Below are 16383 nucleotides of genomic sequence, written 5' to 3'. Positions count from 1 at the left end.
CAGGGATTTTAATATCATGGTGCACCTAGGAAGCTACCAGTGGCCCTTGCTCTGAATAATTCTCTTCAAAATCAGCAGGATTCCCAGACTTTGGCTAGATCTAGGTAAAGGTAGAATAAAGTATAAACATACATAACCCCATCTCCACCAAATCCTGAAGCTCATTTCCTCACTGCCCTTCTCACCCCTCACCCCATGAACAATTCACACCACTGACATTTCTTCAAGTCCATATTAATTGGTAACACTTTCATTACTTTACATTAATTTTCATTTAAATGGATGTCTGCATAGTACCTAAGAAAAATGAGCTTACCATTGTATGTGTTTGGTCTTAAAATCATTTATTAGGAAATATGTCATATCAAAAAGTATATAACTATGGTAGGTAGCCTCCAAGACAACCCTCAATGAATGGCCACCTCCAGGTATCCATGCTCTTGTGTAATCCCTTCCACACACAGGCATGTGTAAATAAAATGATATTAGAAATGATGGTGTGTGACTTCCAAGGCTGGGTCATAAAAGACTTTGCAACTTCCATTTCGTTCTCTCTTGGTGGATCAGTCACAGGGGTATGGGGTGAACCAGCTACCATGTCATGAGGACCCTCAAAGTGGCTCTAGAGAGAGGTACATGTGGTGAGGAACTAAGCCCAGCAAAAAACCAAGGCCTTCCTGATCTTGGCAGTAGGTCCTCCAGACCCAGTCAAGCCTTCAGATGACTGCAACTTCGCAAGGGATGCCTAATCAAAACTACCCAGCTAAGCTGCTCCCAAATTCCTGACCCACACAGAAAATGGGAGATAATAAATGCCTGTTACTGCTTTAAGTTCTGAGGTTATGTGCTATGCAGCAATAACTAAGATATAACATATTCGCTTAAAAAATAATAAATCCAATATATCTCATAACCAGTTGACTTTTTTCCAAGGCCTGTGTGTCCCTCCTTCCTGATTGCATTGCCCCCCCTCACTCCTTCAAGTAACCACTAACCTGAATTTTGAGTTAATCATTCCTTTGCTTTTCTTTATAATTTTACCACATATGTATCCTCAAACAGTATGTTGTTTCATTTTGGTGGTCTCACCAAATAAATGAAGTCATATTGTGTGTATTCTTCTAACACTTGCCCATTCTCTCAAGATTTTTATTTTGAGATTAATCCCTGTTGACTCATGTGACTCTAGTTCATTTATTTTTCACCACCATATAGTTCTCATCATGTGAATATTTTATTGGTCTATTCTACTGTTGAGAATTATCCGGGGACTTTTCATTTTTTTGCTACTATGAATAATGCTGCCATTTACATTCTAGTGTTCATCTCCTGGTACACATACACAAGAATTTCTCTAAGGTATATACCCAGGAGAGGAATGCTGGAGATTGGGAAAGCACATGCTCAACTCTTCTAAGTAATGCCAAATTGTTTTCCAAAGTGGTTGTGTACAATTGACTCTTTAACCTCCTTTCCAGTCTCTCTTCAAATAAGAGGCATGCTTGTTTTGCTAATTACCAAGAAAGCTTTTAACTAACAAAAGGGAAAGCTTTTCCTATTTGCAGCATCACTGCTGCAAACAAACAGTACTCCAAAATAGTGCCCCAGACAGCTGGGACATATTAGTCACAAGACATCAATAAAGATTTCAGAATAATAGTGCAGACCCAGCCAGCCCCATACATTGCCTATGGGCATCCAGTCAAATTTGATTTCTAGACCTACATTAAATTCAAAGACTGTTTTCCTCCTGGTGGAATTACATACAATGGTACCTTAAAGGGGGGGAAATTCAACTTATTACTGACATCTTAAAGGGGGGGGCGGATTTAACTCACATGCAACCCAGCCAAAAAACAATAGAGTCAAATTATTTCCATGAAATAGATTTTTTTTTAATATTTTTAAAATATTCTTCTTAACAGAGAGCTGGTTTTATATATTATTTTATATTTTCATCTGTAAGATGATATTGTTCTTTGCCATAACTGATTTTATTTGTAGTAATTCTGCAAAACATATTCAGGTATTCTCTATACAAAAAGATGTCCTTCATAAATGTAAGTAATCCAATTTCTTAGGTGGCAATAGTAATATTTACGTTAATTTAATCTGTATGTCCAGTGGAAATGCAAATATCAAAATGTTTCTGTTGGCATTAAATACAAAAAAATGAGAAATACTTTCAATTTGGGCAGGAAGAAAAGAAACATTGTTACTATAAATCTTAAGGAAACTCATGAAGATAAACAATAGTCTTGGGTGACCAAAATGAGGTCATTTAAACTCAGCCTCTTGACAGCTGTCTGTTTATAACTGTTTATCCCTATGAAATAGGAGTGATTATTACAGACATTTTACAAAAACTGAGGCACTGAAAGCAATTAAGTTGTATACAGTTACATAGCTGGTAAGTGGCACAACCAGTATTTAAAAACCAGGTAGTTTACTCCAGAGTCTGTATTCTTTCCTTTCTTTTATTTCTTTAATAACCACTCTTTATTCAAAATAATTAAGCCTTCTAAGAGTCTGGAGGCTGGCAGAAGGTTTGCCCTCATGCACAACTGAGCAGAGTCAGAGAGACAGATAAAGCAGATACAACCCCCAGATATTGGTTCCTTTGAGGGCTAAAGAGACCCATGGGAGTTATGGTCATGGCCGATGGGGTTAACTACCAGGGCAGATGGCCCCTCTTTGGAAATGGTGTTTATGTGTGATGAATCTGGACTCAGATGGGATCTCCCTTCATAAGACTTTCATGCTAATGTGCTGGAGGTGCAGTTAATGTTGGGGTTTAAGATATATTTAGGGGATTTGAATCTCTGGACTGACAATGTGATAGCCAGATCCTGAGCCTCAACAGACTCCAGCACCTACAATCTGATTTATTGGACTTACCACACTCAGCTAAGATGGAGGTGAAGAAGGACAACCACCACACCATGGAGCCTAGAGTGATTACAACTGAAAATGGGAGGATTGCATCCAGCATCCAGGTGGAATCTGAGCCTCCTCTTGACATAAAGGTGCAATGGACACAACCAATCCAGTGTCCACATAGAAGAGGTGGCATTGGATTGGGAAAAGTGGACATAATGGACAAAGGGTATGGGGAAAGGCAGGAAGAGATGAGAGGTGGAGGCGTCTTCGGGACATGGAGCTGCCCTGGATGGTGCTTCAGAGGTAATCACCGGACATTGTAAATCCTCACAGGGCCTACATGATGGAATAGAGGAGAGTATGGGCCATGATGTGAACCAATGTATATGAGGTGCAGAGGTGCCCAAAGATGTACTTACCAAATCCAATGGATGTGTCATGATGATGGGAACGAGTGTTGTTGGGGGGGGGGGAGAGGGGGGGTGGGGGGGTGGGGTTGAATGGGACCTCACATATATATTTTTAATGTAATATTATTACAAAGTCAATAAAAAATAAAAAAATTAAAAAAAAAAAAATAATTAAGCCTTCTTACAAGGAAATAACGAAAGAAAATTTCTGTCCCCTTGCCTCTAAGACAGAAACCACATTCAGAATATGGTCATTTAAAAAAGAAGGAAAAGATTCTCAGATTAACAAAACTGAAATTATAGGAACTTCAACATACATTGTTTCTTTGAAACATAAAGATTAAAAATGATTCATGTGGAAAAAGTCACAGGATAGAAAATCAGAAGTTTTCCTTCTGAAACTTATTTTAGCAATTTCTCCAAGTATCCCTAATCTTTAAACTGAAAAGATACATCTCCTTAGAAACGGACCCTTCACCACACTCCTTCCTACTCTAACATTAGCATCACTAAAAGCTGTCTTTACTTTGAGTTCCTGCAAAGCTGTGATATTTTACTGGGTGGTGGGAAGAAAATTACAATTGAAAATGGTGCTTCCTTCCAGTTAAAATCAACATCCCCACCTGGCTTCTGGAACCCAACACCTGGTTTTGCAAACTAAGTAACTTGGTCCAACTATTCCACAATGAAGAGGAAGTTTCTTTAATAGCTAGAGTACTCTAAGCACCACTTTTTCCAGTAGTTTCCAGATCCTCAGTGTGAGAGTCTACATTCTTAACCACTCCTCTGGGCAGTTCTTCAGTTCCCCAAAATCAGTCAGAAGGGCCTGCAATGATAACTGTAACAGCAGCTACCCGTTACCAAGCATCTATTATATGCCATGCACTTGTTAAGGGTTCTACTGCATTGTTTCCAATCCTTTCCACATCTCTTCCATACATGTGTCATTCCCAGTTATAGCTCAAGAGATTGAGGGTAGGCAGCAGGAGTTAAGTAATTTTGACTTGATCACACAGGGAGTAAAATAAAATGGTGGAGTCACCACTTTAAACCACTTGTCTCTTGTTTCAAAATTCATCCTCTTATAAAAAGGCTTCTGGACAAAATAAAACTACCTAATCCTGGTGCTAGGGGTGGACAATATTGACTTGTCCCCATGAAGGAAGCAGATGCCATATAAGGGAAAGGAAGCTGACCTTCCTGGTTAGCAGAAGGCAATGGGGGGCTGTGCCTGCTTCCCTCACAAGCAAACCAAGACGGAGTGGATGCTGCTGAGAGCAGAGAAGACCAGGGATCAACACCATTTCCCTATTATAGGATTATGCTGAGCAGGTCAAACAGCCTCACCAGCCAGTATTTTCATCTGTAACTGGGGTATCTTTTATTTTCAAGGGGTTGCTCTAAGGTTAAAGAGCCTAACACATAAAATTGCCTGGCACATAATAGGCATCAGATATATGATTAACAACAAGGGAATAAAGTGAAAACATGTTCTAGCTATCTGACAGCAAAAAGCAGAAAGCTGATTTTAAACACACTCCTGAGTCCATATATAGAACCTCATGTACCCCACTCCATATGGATGACCTGATCTTTGTTAAAGGGCCATTTCTATGGCATGATATTTTTAAGCATATTCAGACTTCCTTTGTCCTGCCCTAACCAGAATAATCTTGCCAACTAGATCAACTCTTTATGATATTAATAAAAGTTAGATATTAATAAAAGTTAGACATTCTTTATGTAAATGCTGGAGCTGGAATAGACTCAAGGTAAAACAACTGGCTCATTTAATTTTTCAGTTTGCTGGCTTTAGAAAATCTTAATCACTCGTTTCAAATAGCAAAATGTCTTCAAAGTATTGCCAGTTTCCTAGAAATCATCTCAAATTATCTGGCCAATAAATAAATTTCAATAAATGATTAGCAAATGACAAAAATAAAGTACCAGCAATATTACATAGATCACTGCTATAAGAGATAAGGTTCCTCAGTTGAAACCTTTTTGCCAGACCTGAGATAGATACTTAAAGATTGAAATGCAAATTTAGAACAGATCATCCAGGTTAGTTACCAGCAATCCAAGTGGTAACTAGCAACTTTTGCATTTACAGGAGGGATGAGAGCAGTAGAACTGCAGCACTGTAGGTCTACTTCGCAAAATGGTCTAATCCCATCTTTTTCGACCAAATGGTGCAACCCATTACTGAGTTACACAGAGGACACAGCAAACTGTGTTTCTTAAAAAACAAAGGCCGAATCTTGTGTCCGTTCTGTAATTTGATCCAGAGTGAAGTAGAAGGCCCAACAGGAAGCAATTTTCCTGAGGGGTGCAGCCAGTGAGGAGCAGAAACCACCTCAGTGTGGTATACAGTGTTTGGAGAAAACAGAAGTAGCCACTGCTAATATTTTCCCAGTATATACCAAACATTCTGCTGAGCATGTTACCTACATTTGTTCATAAAACTCCTCACTCAGCAACCCTTTGAAAGAAAAAATATTGTAACATTGGTAACTATTTAAGAGATAGGGAAATCTGTCTCATAAAGAGGTTAAACAGCTTATCCAAAGTCACAGAACTGTAATAACTGGCTCATCTCATACAGTAGGCACTAAATAAATATCTACTGAATATGGAGTCCTTATTTATTTCTCTGCCATAAAAATGGAACACAGTACTTTTCTCATGAGGATTCCGTAAGGATAAAATGAGATTATTATGTGCATAAAATGACGAGCTCAACATCCTGACTTTAGGAATAGGCTACGGAAGACAGTCAACAACGTTGATATAAAAAGCTAGGCATGATAGCCACCTGGAATAGGGCCAAGAAAGTGAGATGTCATGCATATAAGAAACATCATAGTGGGCAGAAGACATATGAATGACAAATGGAGATATTCAATATCATCATCATCATCATCATCATCATCATCATGTCTTCAGGGAATTGTCAATGAAAACCACAATGAGAAACCAGTATGCACCTAATAGAATGGCTTGATTTTTTTTTAAAAACTGACAGTATCAAATGCTGACAAGGATGCTGCGAAACTAGAGAACTCTCATACATTGCTAGCTTGGAGTCAGTGGGTAAATGAGTAAACAAACTGCTGTACATCCCCATAAAAGGGAATACCAGACTAGTTAGTAATAAAAATGAATAAATTATTAACACATGCAACAACATGGATAAATCTCAAATGCATTATGCTAAATGAAAGAAGTTAGTCTTAAAACATTACATTCTGTATAATTCCATTTATTAATATATGACATTCTAAAAATGGCAAAACTATAGAGATCAATGTTGACAGGAGTTAGGGGAGGGTTTGACTACAATAAGGTAGCATAAGGGAATTTTTGGATTAATGTGATACCTTTGTTACAGTTGATGAACCAATGTTTTAAAAAATTATATTATTAACTATACTCCATCATTTAGATCATCAATGCTTTAAACTGTTAAAAATAATAATAACCTTTAAAAACCACACAAAGAGGGAAACGGACTTGGCCCAGCGGTTAGGGCGTCCGTCTACGACATGGGAGGTCCGCGGTTCAAACTCAGGGCCTCCTTGACCCGTGTGGAGCTGGCCATGCGCAGTGCTGATGCGCGCAAGGAGTGCCGTGCCACGCAAGGGTGTCCCCCGCGTGGGGGAGCCCCACGCGCAAGGAGTGTGCCCGTGAGGAAAGCCGCCCAGCGTGAAAGAAAGTGCAGCCTGCCCAGGAATGGCGCCGCCCACACTTCCCATGCCGCTGACAACAAAAGAAGCGGACAAAGAAACAAGACGCAGCAAATAGACACCAAGAACAGACAACTGGGGGAGGGGGGAAATTAAATAAATAAATAAATCTTTAAAAAAAAAAAAACCACACAAAGAATTAGAAGATCTTGGTGAATGACTAGACATTTGACATTTGGTTTTCAGGGAAGAGGATGACAGGTGAGAGTCAAATCACTCTCAAAGTTCCTTTCTTAGGAAAAGTAACAGTGCATACAATGGCACCAGAAGTCCATGTGTGAGGAGAAGTCAGGAAAGAGGAACTGAGAAGTGTGACTGGGGATCCCAAACCTTGGTTTTTAGCCTGCTTTCACCAAATGAGTGACTGTGAAATTATGCAAACCACATCACCTCCCCAAGCCTTAGTTTACATAATTCTAAAATGAGGGCAATGAGGCAAATGATCTTTAAGGCCCTTTCCCACTGAAACCATTCTCAAGTCAATTTGTTTTTAAGTAACTGAAGACAAATAAGTAGAAATGTCCAGCCACAGAAAAATAGCTATGTGTCCACATAAATGTCATCATGGACCAAAATAGAGTGAAAAGCACTGATGTGTATAGAAGGTAGCATGGTGGTGGTAGCAGCAGCCATTAAACAGAGAAAAGATAGGAGGAGACCCAGAAAACTTCCCTATTGTGTAGTGGAAGCCAAGAGAAGAGAGGCTGCACAGGGTCAGGGGACCAAAATAACTCAAGCATCAAATTCTGAAGAGCAGAGAACAGCCAAGAAAAATGTAGACTGATAAAATAACAAAACTGCACAGATTTCCAAGAGATCAAGAGAATGAACAACTGCTAAAAGTAACAAGAACGCTGCCTATCCAAAAGTTTCATTCTGATTATCTCGGTTATGTCCTAATTGTTTTTGTCCTTGTATTTTCAATCTCCTTTTGCCTTCATCTTTGCTGGTTACAAGCATATAATTTAATAAAATTTACAGGCACAGTCTCCTTGCAACAGCCTATTTCAGAGGCTGCAATTTTCAGAATTTGGAAATTCCTGCAAATTAAGATTGGGAACGTTGAATGCTCGTGAGCCACTTTCTTGTCCAACATAAGCTTATGAAATGACTCCAATATTCTAGAACAGAAGAAACCATTTCATTTTTAAAGATTTCACAGAATAGAAGGAATACAATTTTAAAAGATATTGTTATCACTTTGAGTTTGTGATGCAAGAAACAGATTGAAGTCAGTAATATTCCCAAACTGACCAAGTGAAATGTGACAAATTCTTCATTTCTGTGCAGAGGGAGCCTCAGAATGACACTTAATGAACATCAGCATTTAAAACCAGAACTGAAAGGGTATTAAGGAAATCAACAGCTAAAAAGCATACCCTCAAGCAAAGTTAATACACACAAAACTTTTCCAACACGACCGCTTTTGTTAATTTTCCTTTTTTATGATTAAATGTGAACACATCAATTTGATATAACCTAGTTCTACTGGCTATGAAAGATGAAGGGAAAGAGCAGCAGACTTCACGTTAAGGGTCTGGTTTAGTATCTTCTACCACTAACAACTCACTATATTTTGGACAAATTTCTTCACTTCTTTTTATCTTCCTTGCTCCATTTACAAAATGGGATAATCATGTCCTTCCCATCGAGCACACAGGCTACTAGTGACTTGCACCAGATGAGATAATGTCTGTAAAAGCACTCAAGGAGAATACAAATAAACAGACAGACACAAGGTGCTATTCCTGCTGCTCTATACAGGGTGGCAGAGAAAGTTAATATATTTCCACACATCCCAATTGCCTTTTTCAAGACAGCCATATGTTTCTCTTCCACCATAGCTGGGCTGTTGAGCAGATGCCAGAATTGATGGAGAAAGAAAGGTGCTGAGAGAGAATGCTTCTGTTACTGAGGCTCAGTTCTCATGTCCACATGCAGATAAAAAAGTAATTTCTTATTCATTTATATTCTAAGAATTTTTTTGAGAGTCTAATACATTCCAGACACCATGCTAGGCACTAAGAGATATTCTCTTATTAAACAAAACAGGCTATGCCTTCAAGCGTTTGCACTCTGGAAACAGCTAAGTAAACAATCATAATCTGGCATGGCTGGTCAGGTGATGGAGAAATGTGACAAGAAATCCTCTACCTAGACTGCTGAGAACATTAGGGAAGCCCTCAGAGAGGAGGGGGTACTTGAGCTGAGTCTACAAAGATGAGAATTAGACAAGTGAACCAGGTGAAAGGCATTCTAAGTGGATAGAAGGCATGGAAGTAAGGGACCACAATGCCAGGGATTCCACAAAGCTGATGGGGATGGTAGATGAGAGGGCATGACGAGGGACAAGCGATGGTAGACTCCAGTGTTAAACTGAGAATCTCAGGCTTTCAGGCTTTCTCTTCTAGGCAACAGGAATCATGGACTCATGTTAAGCAGGGATGAACATCATCATCTTGCAGTTTAGAAAGAGGACAGCGGCAGCACTAGGGAGAATGAAACGAAGGAAGGGAAGCAAGTGGATAGCTACAGTAAAAACCCAGGCAGGAAGTAACAAGAGCTTGAGAACATGGAGAGAAAGGAATGAATACAAGAGATAATAAAGAAGCAATATGATCTTGCTTTGGTGACTGGAAGGATGCAAGGGTAAAGGAAAAGGAACTGTGGATGACTCTCTGGTTCTGTCTGGATAACTGAAAGGATGGTCTTGTTCACAAGCTCCTGGAAGATGGTGCAGATTTGGCAGGCAAGTTGAGTTCACTTTGTACATGCAGGGCCTTATGACCAACTAACCAACTAAAAACTCAAGTTTCTCATCATTTAGCTACCTATTCAGAATTTCAGTGGACAAGAGAACCTCTTAAAATGAAGTGGGGAATGCCTAGGCAAGAATTCAATTCCATGTTCTTAACCTCTCAATGGCCAAAGTGAGTGCACACCTCCCTTAGAACTGAAGCTCAGAGAGGTTAAGTGGCTTACCCAAGGTCACACAGCCAGGAAATGAAGGAAATGAACTTCAATCCAGAATGGTCTCTGTGACAGTCTGAAATTCTTTCATGAATCCCAAAAAGAGAAGGATTGTTTTTTAACTAATCCTTTCCTGTGAGAGTGCAATCCTTATGATTGGACTACGTCAGTGAGGCCTGACTCAGGTTGAGTCTCTGCCCTCTTGCTGGGTCTGATATAAACAGAGACACAGTGAGAAAGGAAGTTGCCATATTTGATCCAGCCACGTGACAGAAAGGACTCCAGGTTCACCCACAGCAGAGCCAAGGAGAAAGTAGAAAGAGGCCAGCAGACCTGCATTCTTGCCTGATCACCACGTGGCAGGACGCTAGCACAAACAGTAGCTGATTTTGGTGAGAAAGCATTTCTGAAGGTGTCCTGATTTGGACATTCCATCACCTCAGAACTATAAGCTTTTACTCTAATAAATTTCCCATTATAAAAACCAACCTATTTCTGGTTCTTTAATCAGCATCCCTATGGCAAACTAAGACAGTCTTTCTGGAATGTCAGTTTTTCTTGTAGGATGTTCCACAGCTCCACTAAGAGCCTGGTCCTATTCACTGTAAGTATTAGGGACTCAATAAATTAAACAGACTGGCATTCAAAGTCTGCTCTGACTACTTTATTCTTCTCTTCCTATTCCCCCTGATAAGAGTCCAGGGAACTCTAAACTACCTCCTTTTAATCCTTAGAAACACTGTTCCCACTGCCTAAAAGACTTGCCTCATCTCTGCTCCTCAAAGTTCATTCCAATGGCTATTTCTGAAAACCAGACCTGAGACATATGCCACTCTATTTTTTTTTTATTTTTTTATTTAATTCATTTTTTTTTAAATATTACATTAAAAAACATGAGGTCCCATTCAACCCCACCGCCCCCACCCCCCACTCCCCCCACAGCAACACTCTCTCCCATCATCATGGCACATCCATTGCACCTGGTAAGTACATCTCTGGGCATCGCTGCACCCCATAGTCAATGGTCCACATCATAGCCCACACTCTCCCACGTTCCATCCATTGGGCCCTGGGGGGATCTACAATGTCCCGCAGTTGTCCGTGAAGCACCATCCAGGACAACTCCAAGTCCCGAAAACGCCTCCCCATCTCATCTCTTCCTCCCATTCCCCACACCCAGCAGCCACCATAGCCACCCTTCCCATACCAATGCCACATTTTCTCTGTGGACATTGGATTGGTTGTGTCCATTGCACATCTATGTCAAGTGGGGGCTTAGATTCCACATGGATACTGGATGCAATCCTCCTGCTTTCAGTTGTAGGCACTCCAGGCTCCATGGTGTGGTGGTTGACCTTCTTCAACTCCATGTTAGCTGAGTGGGGTAAGTCCAATAAATCAGAGTGTAGGAGCTGAAGTCTGTTGAGGCTCAGGGCCTGGCTATCATATTGTCAGTCCAGAGATTCAAATCCCCTAAATATATCTTAAACCCCAACACCAATTACAATTCCAGTAAAGTATCATGAAAGTCTTGTGAAAAGAGATCCCATCTGAGTCCAGTTCCATCACGCAGAAACACCAGCTCCAAAGAAGGGCCATCTGACATGGCAGTGAACCTTATCTGCCATGACCATAGAACCTGTGGGTCTCCTTAGCCCTCAAAAGAACCAATACATGGGGTTGGATCTACTTTATCTGTCTCTGAGACTCTGCTCAGGTGTCATATGCCACTCTATAGCTCTACAAATGTAACAAAAATTGTCTGGGTCCTATGGAAGCTGTTTCTGAATTCATTACATCATGACTTTAAAAATTACTTGAGGGCAGTACCTGTTGAAATCACACTTGTATCACTAGTTGAACAGAGTCTGATAACCTCCCTGCTAAATGTCTTTGTATCTGTGACAGTGTGACTTTGGGGAACAAGGAGTGGGAAGGAAGATGCTTGGAAAGGATACAAACTGTTTATTTGGAGCCTACCATTCACCAGGCACTGTTCTAAACATGAGAGAACAATGTCTACGACAGCAAGGTCCCTGAAATTACAGTTCACTGAAGATGTGATAAATATTATTTAACTCTGGAAAAAAAAGTGCTTAAGCAAGCACATCAAAGTGCTAATATGTGATAAAACTGAGTCTTGGATACATATATGCTCATTATATTATTTGCTGTATTTTTCTGAGCACTTAAAATATTTTCAAAATGAAAAACAAACAGAAATAAAGAAAAATAAATGTAAAGCCTCTATTCTCTGGGGAGAGAAGTGGCTAGTTAGACCCATTTATTTCCAAAGTGTTAGAAAGTTTTTTGTAATCTCTTTTGTTTTTAACATTGTGCTCTAAAATGAAAAAAAAAAAGCAATCAGGAGAAAAGATGAAAACGAATACATTTAGTCAATATGATCTATCAAACAATAAAATGAAGTCTTAATCAGTCTAGTCCTTCCTCATTTCTACTTTCATATCCTATGGAATGGTAAATGATAAAGTAACAGAAAAATGTAACCACTTTCTAATACATTTTGCTTCCAGAAAGGACCCATGTAATAACCACTAACACTTACTCTTCACCTATAGTATGCTAGGGATTTACAGACATTATACTCAATCCCACAATAAACCTATAAGATGAAGATTACTATCACATTTTATAAATGAAGAAATTAAGATTCAAACAACTCAAGTAATTTTCCCAATATCCCATCAGTCCCATTGCTGGTAACTGGCAGAGATGGCATTCAAACCCATCTATACCTAGACTCAAAAGCCTTGGTTTTATTTTCATTACAGCATGATACATGCCTCCTAATATCTGCTATTCCCTCTTAGATCTCTCATAACTCCTGGGCTCCACAAATGAACGAATCTTATAAAAAAAGAAATCTCTACCAAGTAATTCATATTTTTTAAAAATCCAAGAAATCAGCATTCATAAATACAGTATCAGAAAATAGGGGAAGCAGGTGTGGCTTGAGCAACTGGGCTCCCGTCTACCACATGGAAGGTTTCAGGTTTGGTTCCCGGGGACTCCTAGTGAAGGCGAGCCAGCCTGCATGGCAAGCTGGCCCATGCAGGAGAGCTGGTCCACGTGGAGAGATGACACAACAGGATGATGCAACAAAAAAGAGATACAGAGGAAAGACAATGAGAAACACAACAAACCAGGGAGCTGAGGTGGCTCAAGCAATTGAGTGCCTACCTCCCATGTCAAAAGGTCCTAGGATCAGTTTCCAGTGACTCCTAAAGAGAAGATGAGAAGAGCAAACAAGCAGACAAAGAGGAATGCACAGCTAATGGACACAGAGAGCAGACAGTAAGCTTGAGCAGCAAGGGTGGGGAGGGAATAAATAAAAGAAATCTAAAATTAAAAAAAAAAAAATAGTACTTCCAAATGTTAACTAGGGCGATATAGAAAACTGAGGAATAAACACTAAACTGTACAATCCTCTCCAGTCATAAAAGAAACATTTGCATAGTAACTATTTTAAATTGAACAACCATAACATTTGAAGGGATCTTAAAGTTTCAATCAGCAATGAGCCAGAGAGACAGGGAAAAAAAAGATTTATGCAAGTCTATTTCTAATACTATTTATCTTTAAATGTTTGCTACTATGAAGAGTGCACAAAATTTGTTTTTTACATATAGTCAAAGGGGCAGGATAAACTAGAACACACATGAATAGGGTGAGGTTTTATTATTTACTAAATTTTTAAAAATTAGGAAATAGCATAAAACATGAAATGCTTGCCATTGTTTATTCCAGTAGGAATCACATTAAATATTACAGAAATGAAAAAAAATAAAGATAAGAAAATGGGAAAGGTCAGATTTAACCTACACATCAATATTTCTGACCCCTAAAGTTTTTTCCTAAAAATTGGGGCCTCAATACAAAAAAGGCTCCATACTTTGTCCAGCACTTCCTTCCGTATGTCTAAGTTTTAGTGGCTTAAACTGTTCTGGTCATCCCTCCAAGGCAGTAAGGAACTTTTGAGTCAAAACCAAATAATCAAAGCCCTCTCCCAGTTAAACACCTTTCCCCCTCCACGGCCTCACCTCAAAGCAAAGGGACTGGTCCCCGAGCCAGGGAAAGCCTGCACATACCTGGGAGACTGCTCACCAGGAACATTTAAATGTAAAAATCAGGCAGAAGTGCCAGGGAAGGAGCCTGTGAGGGGGATAAGAGAACGAGAAGTGTAGAGAGCCTCAAAGATCAAAAGGTAGAAAAGGAAATGAAAGAAAGGTGGTCCACAACAGTCAAGGAGGATGACCAAGTCTCATTCAACGTGGTTGGCTCAGAAGTAATATCAAAAATAGCATCTCAGTGGAACAGTCAAGGAAGATTCTGATTAAGAGGGGCTCAGAAGAGGGTGAATGATGCAGATATTCTGAGTATAAATACCCTCAAGACATGTGCTAGCATTCCGCCTTCAACAGCAACCTCCTCAAGAGTGGGGTTTACTTTCCCCTACACCAGGGGTTCTTAACAAGGGGTCTATGAGCTTGACCGGAAATTTAAAAAAAAAAAAAAAACATAATTCTTATAGGGACGTATTGGTGCAGGTGTGATATATTTATTAAATAATACACAGTACAGTGTGGACTTAGTAAAGGGTCTGTGATTTTCACCTGACTGTCAAAGGGATCCGTGGAACAAAACAGGTTAAGAACCCCTGCCCTACACTGATGCAGTCCTAACACATCTGGCACCAGTAAAGTCAGATTAATTGGTGTATTAGTCAGCCAAAAGGGTGCTCATTAATACAGATTTTGGTACCAGAAGTAGGATAACAGCTTATAGTTACAAGGCCCTAAAATGTCCAACTCAAGGTTACTTACTTACTAAACTGTTGCCATATTGAAGCAAGGTGGCAGGCGACAGCCTTCCTCTTCCCTCTTAGTACTCCATTGGTCCAGCTTCTTCTGATCTCAGCTGTAGACTGGCATAGGGCTTGTGTCTCTTCCCAGGGCTCATTTCCCTTTCCAGACACAGCTGCTCTGGCCTCTTTACAAGGTCAGCTGAAAACTATCAGGCAAATGGCTTGTCTCTCTTCCCGGGACTGCAAGATGGCTTGTCTCTCTTCCCAGGGCTGCAAGATCCTCTTCCATGTCTATGGAGCTGTGTCTCTTCCTCTTTATCTTCTCTGTGTATCTACTACTGTGTTCTTCATTGAGTATCTGTTTATATAGCCCACCAAGGGGGCAGGGACTCAACCCTGCATGCCCTAATGACATGGTCAAATCAAAGCCCTAATCTTGATTTAATCAAGTAAACAAAGCCTTTGAATTTAACACAATCAAAAGGTATCAAGCCCAGAGAAACAGGCCAATTTACAAACATAATCAATACCTCTTTTTGGAATTCATAAATAATATCAAACTGCCACATGTGGTATCAGTACATAGGCAGGAACCCCACAGGTCTGCTGTTCTCCAGCACCCCCATGACAGCCCAAGCAGAAACACAGTTATGACTTACCAGAGTCCCACAATGCAACAAATTCTTCAGCTCAGAAATCAAACTTCTAGTCAGTCCCCAAATATATAACATAAAACATACTTCAGCTGTAAATTGTCAATCATTTGCCTAAATATCTGACACAGTGCCAGGCTAGTTAAGCTACACTAAAAACTGTGATGATGCAAAAGGATCCAATTATCTTTTTTCCCAAAGACACATTTCTCTGATTACAGTTTACATGTTGAACCAAAAATATATTCAGACAGTACTATGGTTATTCTTTGAGGTAAGGTATTTGACTGATTGTCAAAAGTAACTACATAAAAGTATAAACTATATGGCTGAATATTAAACATGCATATTAATTTGTTCCAGAGTTCACCTATTTAAACAAAGGACTTTTTTTTTTAAGGGGGGTACCAGGGACTGAACCCGGAACCTCTTACAAGGGAAGGGGGTGTTCAAACCACCCGTTCCCCTAAAAGACGTTTTAAAATCCACTCCACAAAAAAGAAAAAAGATCATTTAGATCTACAAATCACATACACCTCAGTGAAAAACTGAAAAATCACACAAGAAAAGAGATTTTTAATACAATCCAAATACCATCATATATGTCATGTGCCCTCAGAAAACAAGGGCAGCATAAACAGATTTGACTGGCATTGTTTAAACCAAAGTTAATCATATTAGATTTTTATCAAAATTACGAAAGTACGAAACATTTCATTTCTGTTACCAAGAAGAGGAAACTAACCTCAATTTCCTACATCTCCACAAAAGAGTACCTACAAATCCATCATGACAGGATAACCAGGTATCACAAAACCACTGGGCCATTGGGCAGGGTGGGGGAAGAATTTGCTATTCTATATGCTCCATCAGACCGTCACTACCTCACACAGATTTGG

General features: G+C 39.7%; 1 protein-coding gene across 25 annotated transcripts in view; it reads right to left on the bottom strand.

The window, feature by feature from the left end:
• SGMS1 (sphingomyelin synthase 1) overlaps positions 1–16383 on the bottom strand; it is a 390648-nt gene that overhangs the window by 355202 nt on the left and 19063 nt on the right. The window lies entirely within an intron of this gene.

This window comes from Dasypus novemcinctus, chromosome 6 (genome assembly GCF_030445035.2).
Source record: "Dasypus novemcinctus isolate mDasNov1 chromosome 6, mDasNov1.1.hap2, whole genome shotgun sequence".
Taxonomy (NCBI): domain Eukaryota; kingdom Metazoa; phylum Chordata; class Mammalia; order Cingulata; family Dasypodidae; genus Dasypus; species Dasypus novemcinctus.
Note: the sequence above shows the minus strand (reverse complement) of the source record. Positions and strands in the feature narration are given on the sequence as shown.